Here is a 12,753-nt window from a genome sequence, read left to right on the forward strand (position 1 = left end):
AGTACAAACAAAGCAAGATCTAATAGTGTTCTAATATTTGTGTTGAAAATAAAAAACCCAAACAAAAGGCAGCAGAGGGTCAAAGAACTTTTACAATTCCCGAGGGGAAACTGAACGTTGCGGCTGCATCACCTGATCCAGTACAATAGCAGTGCCTGCCGGTGTTTGTGCTATCGCTGTGTGCTTACTCATAGATGATCCGTCTTTATTGTTTACTCAACCCTGGACAAATTGTAATGCCTCTCCAACCTTTCTAATCTCCCAGCTGGATAAATATGAACCTGCAACTTGCATGCACTTAGCCATTTTCTCTCAATCTAACATATGAATCAACTTCATAGTCTTTGGACCAGTGATTAGAAAGAAAGAATGTAAAGCTCAATAGAGGACACTAATTCACATCAGAACAAACAACATGAAATACAAACTGCACAGGTAATGGAGTATAGTGGTTTAGGAGAATAGCAAACTAAATGCAATTCATGTTTAAACACTGAGCAAACACTAAGATACTGCACACTTGTGAAAAAACTCCACATCTGTTCATATCACTGTAGTGCAGCAGATGAGGTGCAGATGTGAACCATGACAACGTTCTTCAGCTTCGTCCCTGCAGATCTCTGAGGCGCTCACGGCTCTGATCCCCTGAGAAGATGAAGACCAGAGGGAGGATGGTGAAGCCTCAAATCAGCCTCAAGAGGAGTCACGGGGTGTATCACAACAAGACAAATGCGAAATGGTTTCCACTTACAACCATACTTGAAAAAGTCACTGTCCTCAACAGAGTAAGTCTGAGGAGAAAGATTGTTCTTGGATAATTTTCAACATAGTCTCCTTGAACTTCAATGTACTTTCCATCGCTGTTAAAGCTTTGCTATCCCTTCCAGAAGAAGGTCACATCTTGAGCCTCCTGGTTGTCCTCAAAAGTATCCATGCTCTGCCCCTCCAAATTATGTAATCTGGGTGATTGTTACTTCTCTTTTATAAAGCATAGTTCCACTTATGAGTTGTGTTAAGCAATGGAAAGAATAGCAATGTTTGATTAATTGTCTGATAATTAAGAGCCATTGCTACGACCTTGCTAAAATATTATAATAAACATTTTTCCTGCAATTAAAGTCAAAAGATTGGAAATTCACTTTATCCCTATCACAATGATTAATTATGAATATTTTCTCTGGTGGTAAAAAGTCAGGTTATTGTGTGCATTACATCTAAAAAAAAAAAGGTTCTGGAAGGTTACTAGTCTTTGGGGCCGTGGGTGGCCTATTACAAACATATCCTTGGTGTTTTTCCTAACCTCTAAACTTTAACCTAGCAACTTACCAAGTGCCAAAACCCATGAGAGGAAAAGCTGCTGTTAACAGACGTGACTGGTAGTTAATTTGACCATTTGAAAGGGGCTACTCAGTTAAATTAATTATCAGAGGGAGCAGGATAGGCGTGTGAATGAAAGCAGTGACAAGCTAGATGAATTTTCCTTGAATAACAGCTTAAACGTTCTTCAGAACCCATCTGGGTCAGACCCCACTGGCCTGTTGTAACCGTACCCGTTAGACGGAGAGCTGGGGATCCAGTGATTCACTGAGGATTAATTATTAATTTAGTTGGTCTAAGGAGGATTACTGGTTAAAATCTGTTTGGGTTTTTACACCAACGGCTGCCAATGGGAGCAAGTTTGGGTTCAAAAGTGCCCAAGGACACTCCAGCACATGGAGGTCTGAGGATCAAACCACCAACCCTGCAGTCAGTGGACAACAGATTCACAGCTTCCATGTACAGGATTAATACAAAACAAAAGCATGTGGATTAGAATTTGATTTAGTGCATTTCAGAGGACTGTAACCATGCCAAAGTATTTTATCACTTCCTTAGAGCATCAACAAAATCAAGATTTTTCACTTGTAAACTGGAAGCATACATCTGCTAGTATCTTTTATTCGGTGTGTTTTAAAAAATGTTTTTATAAGAACTTTTACTTGGAGAACATTAATTTACCACAATTTCAGTATTCAGCACACACGCACATTCATACAGACACAAAATATGTTTCAACTGTGTCCTCTCTTTCCTGTTGGAGAACGATCCAGACAAATGACCAGACACAGAGTCACCGGCAGATAATTAAGGCGGTCTCCACCAAACGACACCGTCTGGCCTCACCGGCAGCACCTCAATTTCCAAAGTCAATTAATAAAAATAACTCCAGTATTTTATCAAACCCCTCCAGGCTTTAAAGTCCACCACTGGGTTCTGCTCATGCTCCACAATATCCTGAATAACCTGAATGGAGCTTGGCGTAAACATCAGAGGAAAGCTGCGACAGAAGGACCTTGCAGGAGCTGATTAATAGTCAATAATCAATGTGTCAGTGCAAGTTCATGAATAAAAAGGGGTAAAAATGTCTGATGCCACTGCCAGTATGTATTGAGACCAACACCAGCTTCTCTGGCTGCAAAATAACCAACTTTTTGCACATTAAATGGAGCTAAAAGTAGCGAAATGCACACATAACTTTGCAGATTTTCCCATTTTCACTGCCAGATTTGTTGGGAAGCGTGTAGGCATGTGCTATCTATGTGAAACAACACTTCTATATATCCACCAGCAGGAAGCTGCATGTAGAGGATGTAACATGTGGGGTGTTTGTGCCATCCTCCTAGCTCCACATCTCACCCTGCAGCCAACCAGTACGTTAAACTCTCTGCTTTCCACCTCTGAACAAACATCTGAAGGAATGAAACTGGCGCTACCTCTAACAAGCCTCTGTGGCGGGGCTGAAAACTTATTTCTGCACCACATGTATGCTTTGTAATTACATCTATTAGGGTGTCCTTTGGTTTCTGAAGCATTGGCAACAGATTCTTTGGTTCCTGTGGGAAATTGTCTGGGTGACCCCCAACTTTTGAACGGTAGTGTATATACAATCAATAACGAAGCAAACAGGGTTTCAAACACCTCATATCACCTGTAAAGACTTCCTATACCTGATAAACCCATGTAGTCCAGTTCCATTCCCATCCTTTTTGTCTTTCCCCTTCATTCGTTTACCTCTCTAACTCATCCCTCCCTATCCACATCATTCATCCTCTCTTCAACTCAGTACATCTCTCCTATTCCACAAACTGTCTAAAGGTTCATAATCGGCTCAGGTGAAACAACACCTGACCTTCCTCCTCCCAAACCATCACTAAATCCAACGACACCCTCCTCCCCCTTTCTCCTCTCACCCATTCATCCATCCTCAACATCCAATACTTCCTCATTTCACGAAACCTTTAATCACACGTTGTTAGTGTAATCTGGTGAAGAGCAGAAGGTCATTATTTCTAACGGGGGACCTGCACTCTCTGGGGCAGCTGTGAGCGCTGTAATGGACTAGATTTTCCACTCATTCGTGCCACAAAAGTTCAATTAAACTAAACTTTGACGCCAACCTCTAATACCAGGGGGGAATTCAGCTCTGAGCAAAGGGAAGTTATGATCATATTACAGGAGAGGAATAATGGTAGAAAAGTTAAACATCACTTCCAGATGTGCTGAAAGACAAAATAAAATACTCTAATTTGAATAATATTTAGTGTCTAGAGGTTTCATAAAAGTTCAAGAACCTCATTATGAACTCTTAAATTGCATCTTCAACATTGAGTGGAACATAACGGTGAATTATTTATTCATTATTGACTACTTCAGCATTTATCACTCTCTAAACAAACAGGATACACCACACAGTAGTTACTCAATAGTCCCTCATTACCATTCCAATATCTACCATACATGTGCCGCCTTCTTTTTTTTTTGCTCTGCTAGTATTTTTACCTACAATGGGCTAATTTTCACCACAGCATAAAGTCCTGCACATCTATGGAAACAACACAGCAATGGCGAAAAGAGGAGGGAACTTTTGAAATGCGTTTGGTGCAGTTGGACACGAGAACAATGCCAAAAATCTAAACATTTACAAAAGAAAAGCTGCATTTCTTTGTTTGCAAAGTGAGCCGAAGTGCCCTCAGATGTTAATACTGGAAAAAATGTTGGCTGAGGCTCCACATACTCCGGATAAATCACATTTAAAATGAGCTGCCAAGCTTTGTCGTCAATCCTGCGTGCATTTATCACACCGAGAGGAAAAAGTCCTACAAGTAGTTGGAGGAAACAAACTGAACTTCGGCTCCTGTTAACATCCTGTGTGAAATAAAACCCAGATTACATCCATTATTGGTGAGAACTATTAATCTGAAGTGTTAGTGCCGGTTTTTAATCGCAGTATAATTCTGTTATTATGGATTTCATTTCAGCGTGTCGCCTAATAGATTTGAAATTGCCGAGCAAAGGGAATGTGATTTTGCCTCACAAATTGCATCTTCTGCTCTCGTAAAGGGTTGTGGAACAGCATTAGTCCTGAAACGTGTAAAAAAATCTTCCCCAAATCACCTAACAGAACTCGCTGTACTTGTGGGTACGCGTTCAGATTAATGGAAAGCAGTGCAAGTTTAACAGGGGCTTTTGGTTTATTATCAGTCAGATATTATGTACTCAAACACCTACTTATAATCTACTCATTCCGAGTGAGATGCAGCATCCTGGTCAGTATAAACAAACATCTTCCTGCAGCTGAACAAATCATCACACCTTTTTGACTTTGACAAAAATCACACCACAAGGAGAGGCCTCTTGTACATTGTTCTGCTAAAACAACAGACCGGCAGCCATTAAATAGAAACCGATGCCGTTCAGAAGCTCGTGCTGAGCCTCACAGGCCTCGACAGCGTTCAGTTTACGGAAACGTCAAACGGTTTATCCCAGAACTAAACAGAGCCGGTATCTGCAGCCGGAGGCATCTCTGCAGGGAAGGTGCTGCGATATACAAGGACGGTTTAATCAACTCATAAAACTCTCAACCCGAACGTCTGAACAGAAACACAGCACAGCCCGATGTCACACCTGAGCATCTGTAGCTACCTGCACGCCTGCCTCCTCTGCTGTGTGGCTGTTTTTGTACTTTCATTGTTTGTGTTTCCGTGACACTGCCTGGGTCATTAAATCTCACCGTATTTAAATGTGTCTGTGTGGCTTATTTAAGGACGGACAAAAAGGGAAACCACAATATCATGTTTACAGCTCAGTAGTGGAAACTAAACACAGCCAGTGTCGGAATGATTGCCACATCGTCTCCTGTGTTCCCATATTGGTCTGCTGCTGTTACATAAGCAGGAATCATTATGAAGCCACCTAACCGGTAACAGAGAGCTTTGCATTTTTCATCTTCTGGAAGATTATGCTGCTACAAACTCTACACATTGAACAGTATTTAAATTTCTTATTAGTTTTCTAGTTATTTATGTCCAATTCTTAGCTCCCTCTGTGGTCAGTTTTATTGTGCTGGGGGTAAATTCAGTTTTCCTTAGCGTATATCTGCAGTGTGTTACTGCTTTTGTAATTAAGCGTTTCTGTTTAATGTTGCTTTTCAGTGATTTCAGTTTGACAGCTGCGGTTCTTAATTAACCCGGCGATCAGACTGAGCTGCTACGACGCTTCACTTTAACAATTCTCTTTAAATCGCTGCACAAATCAGAGATGTAAGCGACTGTCATGAAGACAGCTGAGCCGTTTTCATCTGCTGCTGAGGATCATAAGGTCTGACTGAAAGCTGTGGGAGAAGATACAGGTGATAAAAAGACTCCGCTTCAAGAGCAACTGGCACATTCATGTATCAGTAATACTAATATTACACTCTAGGGCTGGACCCGAATATCCCAAATATCCAAATATTCGTTTGCTACGGCGGTATCCGGATATTAATTTTGGTATCCGAATATTCGGAGCTCGTCTCGTCCCTTCACCTTCGGCCCACTTCGGCTCATCCCGCCGTGTTCGGCTCATCCATTCGTGTTTGTTACCACCACCCAAATGGCCGGGTGGCTGCCGACTCTGACGTCACGCTTCACTTCGTTGCATAAACAAGACAAGATGCCGAAGACCTCCGCTGTTTGGGAATTCTTCAGTTTAACTGAAGACAAAACGAAGGCAAAATTTGGACCTGGGAGACCAGACGAACGGATCCGAATATTCGGGGGTCTCCACCACAAGCCGCCGCCCCCCGGACGTTAGGGGGTGGAACGAATATTCGGATATTCGTCTTTAATAGGGCCCGAATATTCGGAGGCCAGAAACCACTATTCGGGCCAGCCCTACTACACTCAAAGACCATTTCAGTGCATTATTATCGTTACTACACTGAAACCGACTTTTTAGACTTTCACTTTAAAGGACTCCACATATTTAGTGATGAGCCAATATGACACTTTCAGACTCAGAATGGACAGTATTCTAAGATCTGAATCAGTGCAGCAAAACTTGAGAAAAACTTTTACACATCCAGCAGAACCCAAAGCAACATTATTGTTCAGCTGGAGACATTTTTAAAATTCTAATCTTTACTCTGTTAGCTTTCGGATTGTCACTTCTAAATGTTCCTCCTTGCTGCAAGATGAAACTTTGCTAAAGCATGTGAAAAGAAGATTGATGAATGTTTGCAGCACATTCTTTGGTCAGATGAAATTAAAATAAAGTTGTCTGGTCCAGCATGTTTGGTGTAAACCTGCTGAAAACGTCCAAAGTGAATGCACGGTCCTGACAGTGAACGGAGGTGGGAGGGTGATGATGTGAGGCTACATGAGAGCAAAAAGGGGTTGGGGAGATGACACTGATAGATGAAGCATGAATACGTGTGGATTTACGAAAAATACTGGCAGAAAAGATGACTTCTAGCCTGCAAAAGTGTAATAACCCACCATGACAAAGATGCAAAGCACACTGCCAAAACCATGCAAGAGCTTGTAAAGAAGCACGCCACCTCACTTGAGTCCAGTCGAACACTGTCAAGTGGGGCCTAGTTATTTGAGATCCCAGGAGCAACCACCACCTAAATGAAAGCTTTAAGCAAACCAATGAAAAGTTAAAATGAGAAACTATATAAGTTAACCACATGATTATACTTATGCTTGATGCAAGAATGATTTTAATAGGCTGATATATATTCTGGAAATGATGATTGCTATAGAAGAGAATGATTTAAAATAAGTTATTTGATCATGCTAAGAAAAATGATTTAAAGAAGTGATTCAGTGTAACTAAGTGAGTTTTGAATGGAAGTAATCTGTGCTGTTCTGAGCTGTATGCAGACAGGATGGGAAAAGCAGAAGTCTCCTCAGAAATGAGGAACTTGGAGTTTCCACAGGATGACAGGATGGGCTCAGGCCTACATTGTCATGACAACTGAAGTGTGTGTAACAAGTGGATGTGTTAACAGAAAAGATGGAAAGAATGATGTATGCGTGATAGGAAGAAGGTTGTGTCTTAAACCTATGAATTAATTACCTGGGCGTACCTACTAGTTAGAATTGTGTGTGAAAATGTGTATGTGCTAAGCTGAAGTCGAGCTAGGGTATAAAACCCAGAGACACAGACACTGAATTGGGAGTTCTCCCCCGGAGGGGAGAGATGCTGCTCGCCGGAGCTGCCGGGGAGCATCGCCAAAGTTCTGAAGAGTCGACACCGGACCCTTTTGCCCAAGAGACGTGAAGACAACGCGGGACTTAGGCTCCAGAGTTCGTTGAGAACATCGTTGGAGGCAAAGTCTTTTTCTGACTTTGTTCAACAAGCGAAGACCACACTCTGCTGTAAGGAGAGTCCTGAGAGGTCTGCAGTTATCGAAAGAGATGAAGAGAGGCAAGCACCCATGGCATCCAGAGAGGCACAGGAGGCAGCAGCAGAGGGCTGCTCCACTCCAGGGGCTGGAGGACCCAGTGACCCACCGCAGCCTGATGAGACGGGGGCTTTCCACCACCACCATCCGACTGAGAAGACAGCTGAGACGCCCGCACTTGTGTTCCAGCTGCTACTAAAGATAACTGCCAGACCAACGATTGGCTTTCGGGACCTCTCCACTCCCCCTGCCTATGAAGAACACCCTCTGCCCACAAAGAAGACTTCGTACCGAGTCTGCTGGTCCACGGAGGAGTTCAACTAGACGCAGGTCAAGACCGGGCGTGACAGCTTGGCCGCGCTGTCCGCTCTCTCTCCTAAATTTAATAATTAGAGAAGATTGTCAGGTACGCTCAATTTAGTTACTTTAGTATAATTTTTAATCAGAAATAATTAAATTGTTTAATCATGAATTAATGCTGTGCCCCTGCTAAAACTTGCTTAATAAAACGCTATATTGCATTTAAAGAGAAGTCTAATGAAATGATTATGATTCACCTATTCTGCATAGTGGTAAAAAGTTAAGCTGATTGTGTGCATTAAATCTAATGGTTCTTAAAGGTTACTTTAATCCAACTAGTTATTTAAACATTACCCCTGGGGTTAGTTTTCCAAACCTCTAAAACGAACCTAGGAATATCAACAAGTGCCACAGTTTTAAGAGGAAAGCTGTCGTTAACAAACGTGGTCAATAAATCAATTCTACTACTTAGGAGGGCTGCTTAGTAAGAGAGTATTTATTGAAGTAAGAGGGGTAAGACGTTTGGAAGAAGACAGTTAGGACCTAGGTGAGTATTCCTCGACACCAGCTTAATTATTCTGCTGAAACCTGTTAGGTGGAATACTAATAGGCAGATAGAATCTAACCCTTTAAACGGAGAGCTGGTCCTGATTTAACCTGAGGCAAGGGTTAAAGAAGGCTATACTGAACGACAACACCTTCGAGGTATTTTAAAGAGAACGACAGTGAAACCACTTCAGCAAAGAGGAAAAACCAGGGGGGGAAAATGGCCTCTAAGGAATGACAGAACATCTCTCCACACTAGTATCTTCCATGAGTTCCTACTGTGAGGAATTTATTTCAAACACCGCAAATCTAAACGGTTGTGTTTTAATTTTACATCAGAGCAAATTCCAACTGTTCAGCTTAGAAATAATGAAAGTAGTAAGAGGCGATGCAATTTTGAAAGATATAAAATGGCATTTAAATGATGTTTCACAGGGGTGCAGTCACGTGTGTTTAGACTGTTTGTAATACTGACTGAAGCCAAACAGACATCCATCCAAGGTCATCAAGTGTCAGTGTGCACACAGAGCAGAGGTCCCTGGAGGCAACAGCAGTCTGGTCCCAGCTGTGACGATCAGAGCAGGAGGGAGTGAAGCAGGACGTTCAACAGGCAGCAGGCTGTGCAGCAGCTGGAGAGTCCCATCACCGTCATATCCTCCAGCTGTTGAGCATCACGCTCCGTTACTAAAACGGACAAGCGAGAACCGATGACGACGACGAGCCTCCTGAACAGTCAGCAGCTGCACGGCCAACGAGAGCAGCACCCGATGATGTTTTCTTAGAATTCCTGTCACCCCGACTCACATCTGAAAGCCGCTACACCTGAGGACGGAAGATTAATCTCCACTATTCAGCCCGTCAGCTGTGGTTCTCCTCATCATGACACATTTATAGATTCATAGAACCACAAACATGAGAAAAATTAACAGTAGAGATCGTCTATGTGAAGACAAAATATAAGAAACAGTTCTATCTTTTCATTCTCGGCTAGTTTGGGGCATTGTGCAATTTTCAGCTTTCATCAACGCTCATGTCTGATCAGGTGTGAGGAGCCTCCTCCACAAAGTTAATGAGGAGCTGGTGGAGGAGGAAGTAGAAATAGTGTACAATAGGAACTCCTAAGACTGGAATGGTCGCTGCTACATCATCTCTGACCTCCAGAAACCTCCCAGTAGGAGTCACAAGGAGTCAAAAACCACTCAGCACTTTTAGACCTCTCTTAGTATCCTCTGAAGAAAGGACGCCCCGTGAGGAAAACTGGAGCAATGAAGAACCTTGAACAAGAGACTCAATGAGCTCCTGAGACAGCTAATAACAGTCATGCATGGTCAGATCATTCTGTGGAGAAAAGTGTGACTGCACCTCACTATCTGGCTTGTTTGTGTTCTTTAAACAACTCACAACAGTCTTAAGTGGAGCCTAAGTCAACAATGCAGCCACAATGCCGCCTCAAAATACTGACAGGGAGCTGTTTTTTGGTGGTGCATTTGCATAAAGGGAAGTGAGAAAAACAAGCATAGTTAGCATACTGCATGGTCTAAATCCTTAGTAAAACTTGAAATTTTCAGTTTGGTAGATTGCCAACTGTAAGAGCTCACTGTAAAATATTTCAAAACACTTCATTTCATCAGTTTTTGTCTTTCACACAGCTGAGGAAACAAGAGCAACACGATAAAACCACACTCGTTCAATGTAACAAAAAGCACTGAAACGGCTTCAAATGCCAGATGCTTCTCCTGGCCACTAGAACCTGCCAGGGATGTATTGATTTAAGCTCTTTGACAACAGATTGACACGACTCCTTATGCATCTCAACTGGCCTGGGAACGCCTTGGGATCCCTCAGGAAGAGTTGGAAAACATTGCCGGGGGCAGGGACGTCTGGAATGACCCGTTTCGTTTGCTGCCGCCGCAATCCGATTCCGGATGAGCGGAAGAAAATAGATAGATGGATAGATGGATTGCTAACCCAGAGGTTATTGTTGTTCCCGCAGTGACGGGGATTTTGAAAACAGCAAGAGACTGAATGCAGAACTGCTAATTGCAGGCTTTTAACTACATCCGGTGAGTCAGACTAGCAAAAACCAAACCAAAACCAGTCACAGCATCAACTGAGAAGAAGTCAAAAGAGTGATCTGATGCCAAATATCATTTTAAGGCGCAAAAATTTCCCCTCTAGACACAACAACTTGTCGTCACTTCACCAAAGTTCCGTATCTCCTACATCTCCATCCTGAAAAGATGAAGTTAAATGTGGTTGAAAGATCTGGAAAACAGCCAAAATCCACAAACATCTACTAAAGCGGTTTCCAGACAGCTGAAATGAAAACAGCACACTTGTCCGGTGGTGCATGGTTTTCTTAAAAGAAGTGGAATCTTAAAACAAAATACAGCCCGCAGAATCAAGCCAGAAGTCTCAGTATGTAAAAAAAATAATGGTTGATTTGTCAGTACTAATGATCACTTAAAGCCTTTCAAAAGTTTAATAGCAGCCAGAAAAACAAATTATAACTTTAACAAATGTATAAAATGTGCCGCTGCATAAAGTTAACAGAGGGGAACACTTTGTACAATCATCTATCTGCTGGGCCAGTCTTATTCTGACAAATACTCCATGTTCTTTCAGCTGAATGCTTCCATTTCAAACTATTCATTCCACCAAAGAACCATCTGAACTTTTTAAATTCGTACGTTCTTTAAAAAGAGAAAATCACACTGAACAATACCAGCAATCCATGCCACTGATAATTGCTTTCTGGCTTAGGTGGAAGAAAGATTCTATTTTTCAGTAAAGTGTATTCATTGATTTTTTTTTGTGTGTCTGCAAAACAAAGTCTGCAACTGTGTGCAGACTGAACTATTTTTAGCAAACAGCTTAGAAGTGAGCAGAATAAACAAGCAGCATAATCACGGAGGATTACAAGGCTCCTTCAGCGTTAGAAAAGTCTCCTTAACGAGGCTGAGCTGCTTTGATGATGTGTGAAAACTCAAATCCTGCGTTCCATTCACAGAGGTGTCGGCGCCGTGAAAGACGAACGTGCTCCAAACGCCGCTTTGTTGCTCCTCACCCGGGTGTCGCACTCTGGATGCGTTTCATAATAAGAAAAGGGGAAAATAACTCACCGATACTGACCGATATTTCACCTTTAAGATGTTCTGTTGGAGATAATTTCAGCTGTGGGAGTAAAAAATTAGATTTTGATAAAATGTGGCGACACTATCAGAAGTAAATCCACGAGTATCTAGATGAGGTAAGATGTCAATATTTAGTTTTTATTATGGTGAAACTTTTCTCGCAATATTAATATTGCATAAAAACAAGGCGAGGCGAGTTTGTTTATACAGCGCCATTCATGCACAGGGCAATTCAAAGTGCTCTAGAATGGAAAAGAAAATAAATCAAAGATGATTTAAAAGGTAGACATTAAAAGCATCTAAATCATAGAAATAAAACATAATTGAAGCAATAAAATCAGCTTGGAATTTTATGATCATAAAAGCAATGAAAGATAAAAAGAGAAATAAAATAAAATCACTTTAAAAGTTAAAGGGCAGTGCTGGAATTAACTATTATTAATTATTAACAGTAAACAAACAAGTCATTAACTTTGATTTAAACGAACGGAGCGTTTCAGCAGACCTGCAGTTTTCTGGAAGTTTATTCCAGATATGTGGAGCAGAAGTATCAATCTCACTACATTTGTGACTCACAAAGTATGAATTCAGACTGAAATTCACAATTAACCTTCTGAGCCACAAAATCCTCCACGTTAATCAGAGCAAGAAACTGTCTTCTTCTTTTCCTTTCGGCTTTTCCCTTCAGGGGTCGCCACAGCGAATCAATTGCCTCCATCTAACCTCTCAGATTTTTAACTTTCTGATGGTCCTTGAACTAAACACATGATGAATTCTGGTCCATCTGGAAACGCAACAAAAACTGAGCCATAAATTGTGATTTGTATTTTTAAAAAAAAAAATCACAATATTATTTGTGTTCCTTTATTTAAAAAAAAAATCATCAAAAAAATACCCATTTACTTAAACCAGATTCTGTGAAAAAAATAAAAAAAATCTGTCTCTTTGGTACAACCATGAGGCCAGTTTTGTGCAAACCAAAAAAAAAAAAAAAAAGAAAAATCAAGAACTTCTTAGATAAACTGGGCTGAAAGTTAGTGTTTACACAGAGCAGTATGAAAGACA

General features: G+C 41.4%; 1 protein-coding gene across 1 annotated transcript in view; it reads right to left on the reverse strand.

Moving 5' to 3' along the window:
* kcnc4 (potassium voltage-gated channel, Shaw-related subfamily, member 4) overlaps positions 1-12,753 on the reverse strand; it is a 32,088-nt gene that overhangs the window by 11,650 nt on the left and 7,685 nt on the right. The gene's annotated exons all lie outside the window — the stretch shown is intronic.

Source organism: Acanthochromis polyacanthus, chromosome 6, assembly GCF_021347895.1.
Source record: "Acanthochromis polyacanthus isolate Apoly-LR-REF ecotype Palm Island chromosome 6, KAUST_Apoly_ChrSc, whole genome shotgun sequence".
In the NCBI taxonomy this organism is placed as follows: Eukaryota; Metazoa; Chordata; class Actinopteri; family Pomacentridae; genus Acanthochromis; species Acanthochromis polyacanthus.